An 8,236-nucleotide genomic window follows, 5' to 3' on the forward strand; every position below is an offset into this window, starting at 1 on the left:
TGTAAAATGATAGCATATTAAAAAGCAAAGTCATCACTTTGCTGACAAAAGTCCATATAGTCAAAGCTAGGGTTTTTCTAGTAGTCATGTATGTATGTGAGAGCTGGACCATAAAGAAAGGTGAGCACCAAAGAACTGATGCTTTTGAACTGTGCTCCTGGAGAAGACTCTTGAGAGTCCCTTGGACTTCAAGGAGATCCAACCAGTCCATCCTACAGGAAATCAGTCCTGACTATTCATTGGCAGGACTGATGCTGAAGCTCCAATACTTTGGCCACCTAATGTGAAGAGCTGATTCATTGGAAAAGACCCTGATGCTGAGAAAGACTGAAGGTAAAAGGAGAAGGGGGCAGCAGAGGATGAAATGGTTAGATAGCATTGGACACGACTCAATGGACACAAATTTGAGCAAACTCCGAGAAATAATGAAGGACGAGAAGCCTGAGAAGCTGCAGTCCGTGGAGTCACAAAGAGTTGGACAAGACTTAGTGACTGAACAACAGCAATCCAACATTACATCAGCATACAGAATAGTTTCACAGCCCACAAAACACCTGTGCTTCACTTTCTCATCTCTCCTTCCCCTAGAGGCCTTTGGTCCTTTTACTGTCTACACAGTTTTGGAGCCTTTTCCAGATTGTCATATGATTGGAATCACACAGGACCCTTCTCTCTTAGCAATTCTGTCCTGTTTCGATTTAATTTGGCTGCTGCCTTCCTCCCAGAGGGGTGGAATCCAGAGCCCTGCATCCTTCCAATGGCCATCTGGGCCCATCCTTAATTGGGAGACAACAGAGATGTACAAGATTAGAGTTTTCAGTACATAGTAAATCAGAGAGATCCACTGTTAGCCCAAAGGGGAAAGATGAGATCTTTGCAGTTTCCTTGATTCAGTAAAACACATCTAATCACTTAAATGCTTTTTGATGATGAGCTGAGGGGTGATTTTTATCATTTCAGCCAACTCTCAACAGTCTCTGCTGTGTCCTGAATAAGAGGACTGATGAAAAAGCAGGAAAATGTTTTTCTTTTCTTGTTTCAGATTTGTTTTGCTTTACCTGTTTGAATCATCTCCTTTTGTCCTTGTTGTTGCTATTCAGTCACTAAATTGTATCCAACTTTTTGCGATGCCATGGACTGCAGCACACCAGGCTTCCCTGTCCTTTACTGTCTCCCAGAGTTGCCCAGATTCATGTCCCTTGAGTCAGTGATGTTATCTAACCATCTCATCTTCTGCTGCTCCCTTCTCCTGTTGACTTCAATCTTTCCAACATCAGGGTCTTTTTACGTTTAAAATCACCCACATTTAACAGCCATGGCAAAGCTTCCACTTGCATGTATGTGCTATGTCGCAGGCACAGTGGAGCTGCTGGCTGTGCATCTGCCCCATGCAGAGCCTCAGAGGTTTCCTTCAGGACATATGTGGGCTCTGGCCTTATTCTTCCCCAAAGCACACAGAGAGTTAGACAATCCTGCAGAAGACGGGCAGGGGGAGGGTGAGTGTGGGTGAGATCTTGCGTGCTGTTATTTGTCAGATTTACGATTGCTAGTAGCACTTATCAAAAGTGACGTTTATTGGGTGTGAAATGTTCTCATTTGTTAGATAACACAGACTGTTTAGTATTAAAGCAACTTTCACACAGCACAGTCCCCTCTGTCATTAGGGACCTCCCAAGATTAATTACTGAGAATCTATGCCCCGACATTCAGATGCCTCCCAGAACCATAAACTTATAAATCACGCATGAGCTGATTGCCAAGAAATTTTCCTCAAAGCCACGGATCTCCCTGTGAGGGGGACAAAGACAAGTTAAGCGAACAGCTCATGGATGAGTGCTCCCTGAAGACCTGAGTTCCTGGTGGGAAAGGCTGAGACTGTCCCTGCTTCCCTCCAGCTTGAATATGCTACAATTGCATCTCACATCTATGCACAGTTGTTTAGCCTTTCAAAAATTCCATCCACAAAGGTCCTTTTTAAAAATAATTTATCATTGCACTGCTGGCATCTGGAAAGCACCTGGCACATAGTAGGCACTGTCATGATGCTGGATAAGTACAAACCCTAGAAAGGACAGGGATCCTCTTGGCTTGAAGAGGTGGGTGTACCTCTAGTCCCAGATAATCCAGGATCTCAGAGATGGAGTCCAGTTTCTTCTCTGAATTCAATCTGTCCTCCCTTCTTGTGAATTGTTCTTCAAAGCAACATTGTCCCAGGCCTCTGAGGTCTCCCAGAGCAGCTCTACTGACATCCACCTAAACATAACATGTGTAGAGATTGTGACAAAAACAGTAAGGCTTCAGATGTAAGGGAGTGTATTGAGGAATTCCAACACTGCTTTGACTAAGTGAAGTCACTTCAGTCATGTCTGACTCTGTGCGACCCCATGGACTGCAGCCTTCCAGGCTCCTCCATCCATGGGATTTTCCAGGCAAGAGTACTGGAGTGGGGTGCCATTGCCTTCTCCAGCTAAAGCTGGAGTCAACACAAAAGGGAGAGATCCCCACTAGTCAGCAAAGCACTTTGGATGACTAATACTTTTCTCTCCTTGGCATGAGAAAATGAATACAAAATGCTGCGAGGTGAATGACTATGAATATCAGGAAGAATTGCTATGGGCATGTACTTCTCCAAAGTGTATCAGTAAAGGTTGTTGAACCTTCTGTATTAGTCATGAAGAGTATGACAGTTAACTATCACATCCAATGTAATCCCAAAGCATGTCAATTTATTCTCCAAAAAGACACCCCATCTCCAAACCTATCATTCCAGTCCAAAGCACTGGGACAGCTTAATCTCTCTAAAAGCCCCCTAACTGGTTTCCACATGTTCATGAAAGAAAGTGAAAGTGAAAGTCGCTCAGTAATATCTGACTCTTTGCAACCCCATAGACTATACAGTCGGAGAAGGTAATGGCACCCCACTCCAGTACTCTTGCCTGGAAAATCCCATGGGCGGAGGAGCCTGGTAGGCTGCAGTCCATGGGGTCTCGGAGAGTCAGACACGACTGAGCGACTTCACTTTCACTTTTCACTTTCATGCATTGGAGAAGGAAATGGCAACCCACTCCAGTGTTCTTACCTGGAGAATCCCAGGGACGGGGGAGCCTGTTAGGCTGCCATCTATGGGGCTGCACAGAGTCGGACACAACTGAAGCGACTTAGCAGACTTAGCAGACTATACAATCCATGGAATTCTCCAGGACAGTTTAGTTGCTCAGTCATGTCCGGCTCTTTGTGACCCCATGGACTACAGCATGCCAGGCTTCCCTGTCCATCACCAACTCTCAGAGCTTACTCAAACTCATGTCCATTGAGTCAGTGATGCCATCCAACCATCTCATCCTCTGTCGTCCCCTTCTCCTCCCATCTTCAATGTTTCCCAGCATCAGGGTCCTTTCCAATGAGTCAGCTCTTCGCATCAGGTGGCCAAAGTATTGGAGCTTCAGCTTCAGCATCAGTCCTTCCAATGAATATTCAGGACTGATTTCCTTTAGAATGGACTGGTTGGATCTCCTTGCAGTCCAGGGGATGCTCAAGAGTCTTCTCCAACACCACAGTTCAAAAGCATCTATTCTTCAGCACTCAGCTTTCTTTATAGTCCAACTCTCACATCCATACATGACTACTGCAAAAATCATAGCTTTGACTAGATGGCCTTTTCTGGCAAAGTAACGTCTCTGCCTTTTAATATGATGTCTAGGTTGGTCATAACTTTTCTTCCAAAGAGCAAGAGTCTTTTAATTTCATGGCTGCTGTCACCGTCTGCAGTGATTTTGGAGCCCCCCAAAATCAAGTCTCTCACTGTTTCCATTGTTTCCCCCTCTATTTGCCATGAAGTGATGGGACCAGATGTCATGATTTTAGTTTTCTGAATGTTGAGTTTTAAGCCAACTTTTTCAACTCTCCTCTTTTACTTTCATCAAGAGTCTCTTTAGTTCTTCTTCACTTCCTGCCATAAGTGTGGAGTCATCTGCATATCTGAATTTATTGATGTTTTTCCCAGCAATCTTGATTCCAGCATGTGCTTCACCCAGCCCAGCGTTTCTCATGATGTACGCTGCTTATAAGATCCCTTCTCCGGACGATCTTTCCAAGCCAAGAATCCCACATTGCAGGCAGATTCTTTATCAGCTGAGCCACCAGGGAAGCCCAAGAATACTGGAGTGGGTAGCCTATCCCTTCTCTAGAGGATCTTTCCAACCCAGGAATCTGACTGGGGTCTCCTGCATTGCAGGTAGAATCTTTTACCAACTGAGGGAAGCCCTGACCTAACATACCTCTTGTTGTTATTGTTTTATTGCTAAGTCAAGTCCAACTCTTTGCAACCCCATGGACTGTAGCCCACCAGGATCCTCTGTCCATGGGATTTGCCAGGTAACAATACTGGAATGCATTGCCATTTCCTACTCCAGGGGATTTTCCCAACCCAGGGATTGAACCTGCCTTTCCCACATTGGCCGGCAGATTCTTTACTGCTGAGGCACCTGGGAAGTCACCACTTAAAACATCCCTATGGCTTCCCAAATGAACTTAGGATAAAAGCAAAGTATTTTTATCATGATCCAGAAGACCCCACTCCAGTACTCTTGTCTGGAAAATCCCATGGACGGCGGACCTGGTAGGCTACAGTCCATGGGGTCTCTAAGAGTCGCACACGGCTAGTGACTTAACTTTCATTTTTCACTTTCATGCATTGGAGAAGAAAATGGCAACCCACTCCAATGTTCTTGCCTGGAGAATCCCAGGGACAGGGGAGCCTGGTGGGCTTGTCTATGGGGTTGCACAGAGTCGGACACGACTGAAGCGACTTAGCAGCAGCAGTCGGGGCTGGCCCCTGGCTGTCTTCTCAACCTCATTTCTTACCATTTTGCCTCTCACTGACTATCTTCAGCCATACTGACCTTCTTTCAGTCTATAGAAAGTGTAGTGAAAGTGCTAGTCACTCAGTTATGTCTTACTCTTTGTGACCCTCTGGACTGTAACCAGCCAGGCTCCTCTGTCCATGGAATTCTCCAGACAGGAATACTGGAGTGAGTAACTGTTCCCTTCTCCAGGGGCTTCTTGACCCAGGGATTGAAGCCAGGTTTCCTGCATTGCAGGTAGATTCTTTACCACTGAGCCAGCAGGGAAGCCCTCAGTCCATAGACATGCCTATTTTTTCCTTCCTCAGGACTTTGCCCATATGTTCTTCTCTCTGCCCACAATATTCCTGCTCTCACATTCCCCATGGCTGGCTTCATCTTACCCTCTTAATCTTCTAATCATCCTTCTGATTTCATCCTAAATGTTATTGTCTTGTAGAAGTCTTCCCTGGCCACAAGATCTCAACCAGACATTCACCTATTATTCTCTCTTAAAGCACCTCATCCATTCCCTTCATAGCACCTGTTATTTGTTTGTATTTTCATTTTAGTCTTAATTGCTTCCCTTATATTGTATGATATATGAAGGTAGGAACCACATATATTTGTTATGCCACACAGCATCTTATACCTTAGCATAGTGCCTGACCCCAGGAAAGGCATACAAGAAATATCTATTTTATGAATGGAGAAAGAATAAATTAATTACTACGAAGAAATGCATTTTTAATGTTCCCAAAGAGCTTACAATCCACTTGTATTTGTGTGCAAAGGAACCAGAGATCAAACTGCCAACATCCGCGGGATCAAAAAGCAAGAGAGTTCCAGAAAAACATCTATTTCTGCTTTATTGACTATGCCAAAGCCTTTGACTGTGTGGATCACAATAAACTGTGGAAAATTCTGAAAGAGATGGGAATATCAGACCACCTGATCTGCTTCTTGAGAAACCTGTATGCAGGTCAGGAAGCAACAGTTCGAACTGGATATGGAAAAACAGACTAGTTCCAAATAGGAAAAGGAGTCCGTCAAGGCTGTATATTGTCACCCTGCTTATTTAACTTCTATGCAGAGTACATCATGAGAAACGCTGGGCTGGAAGAAGCACAAGCTGGAATTAAGATCGCTTGGAGAAATATCAGTAACCTCAGATATGCAGATGACACCACCCTTATGGCAGAAAGTGAAGAGGAACTAAAAAGCCTCTTGATGAAAGTGAAAGAGGAGAGTGAAAAAGTTGGCTTAAAGCTCAACATTCAGAAAACGAAGATCATGGCATCCGGTCCCATCATTTCATGGGAAATAGACGGGGAAACAGTGGAAACAGTGTCAGACTTTATTTTTTTGGGCTCCAAAATCACTGCAAATGGTGACTACAGCCATGACATTAAAAGACGTTTACTCCTTGGAAGGAAAGTTATGACCAACCTAGATAGCATATTGAAAAGCAGAGACATTACTTTGCCAACAAAGGTCCATCTAGTCAAGGCTATGGTTTTTCCAGTGGTCATGTATGGATGTGAGAGTTGGACTGTGAAGAAAGCTGAGCGCCGAAGAATTGATGCTTTTGAACTGTGGTGTTGGAGAATACTCTTGAGAGTCCCTTGGACTGCAAGGATATCCAACCAGTCCATCCTGAAGGAGATCAGCCCTGGGATTTCTTTGGAAGGAATGATGCTGAACCTGAAACTCCAGTACTTTGGCCACCTCATGCGAAGAGTTGATTCATTGGAAAAGACTCTGATGCTGGAAGGGATTGGGGGCAGGAGGAGAAGGGGACGACAGAGGATGAGATGGCTGGATGGCATTACTGACTCGATGGACATGAGTTTGAGTGAATTCCGGCAGCTGGTGATGGATAGGGAGGCCTTCAGTTCAGTTCAGTTCAGTCACTCAGTTGTGTTCAACTCTTTGCGACCCCATGAATCGCAACACGCCAGGCCTCCCTGTCCATAACCAACTCCAGGAGTTCACTCAGACTCACATCCATTAAGTCAGTGATGCCATCCAGCCATCTCATCCTCTGTCGTCCCCTTCTCCTCCTGCCCCCAATCCCTCCCAGCATCAGAGTCTTTTTCAATGTGTCAACTCTTTGCATGAGGTGGCCAAAGTACTGGAGTTTCAGCTTTAGCATCATTCCTTCCAAAGAAATCCCAGGGCTAATCTCCTTCAGAATGGACTGGTTGGATCTCCTTGCAGTCCAAGGGACTCTCAAGAGTCTTCTCCAACACCACAGTTCAAAAGCATCAATTCTTCCGTGCTTAGCCTTCTTCATGGTCCAACTCTTACATCCATACATGACCACAGGAAAAACCATAGCCTTGACTAGATGAACCTTTGTTGGCAAAGTAATGTCTCTGCTTTTGAATATGCTATCTAGGTTGGTCATAACTTTCCTTCCAAGGAGTAAGCGTCTTTTAATTTCATGGCTGCAGTCACCATCTGCAGTGATTTTGGAGCCCCAAAAAGTAAAGTCTGACACTGTTTCCACTGTTTCCCCATCTATTTCCCATGAAGTGATGGGACCAGATGCCATGATCTTCGTTTTCTGAATGTTGAGCTTTAAGCCAACTTTTTCACTCTCCTCTTTCACTTTCATCAAAAGGCTTTTTAGTTCCGTTCACTTTCTGCCATAAGGGTGGTGTCATCTGCATATCTGAGGTTATTGATATTTCTCCCGGCAATCTTAATTCCAGCTTGTGTTTCTTCCAGTCCAGCGTTACTCATGATGTACTCTGCATAGAAGTTAAATAAACAGGGTGACAATATACAGCCTTGATGTATTCCTTTTCCTATTTGGAACCAGTCTGTTGTTCCATGTCCAGCATGCTACAATTCATGGGGTCGCAAAGAGTCAGACATGACTGAGCGACTGAACTGAGCTGAACTGAACATTTATGCCTTCAAAGCTCAGACATTTTTATCTATTTTGTTCACTCATACATCCTCGATATTCAGAACAATGCTTGGCACACAGTAACTCAAATAAGTATAAACAAATATGTGTTGGATGTGTGATGAACACAAACATGAGGTACTCCAAGAACATTTATCAGAGAGACCTAACCTGGTATACAAATTAGAGATTTGAGAGGAGAGGCATTGAAATGGAGACCTGGTGTTATCCATTTAAAAGGGAAGGGAGGTGCAGTAGGACAGAGTAGCTCAAACACTGTGAATAACCTAGATCGAGGCCCATGATAAGAGGCAAGCAGGAGCTTGGCACACTACAGGTTCTGAAAACAATTCAGTGTGCAATATGGGTGGTAGCTATGGAGAGACATTCATGCATCCCTGGTTTCAGGGGAAAGGTCCTCTCAGTAGAACTTGTATTTCCCAGGTATAAGTAAATAAACTGGCCTTCTTATGGGTCT

This window comes from Bos grunniens, chromosome 8 (genome assembly GCF_055505025.1).
Source record: "Bos grunniens cultivar Pamir isolate PY7600 chromosome 8, Bosgru_T2T1.0, whole genome shotgun sequence".
Taxonomy (NCBI): Eukaryota; Metazoa; Chordata; class Mammalia; order Artiodactyla; family Bovidae; genus Bos; species Bos grunniens.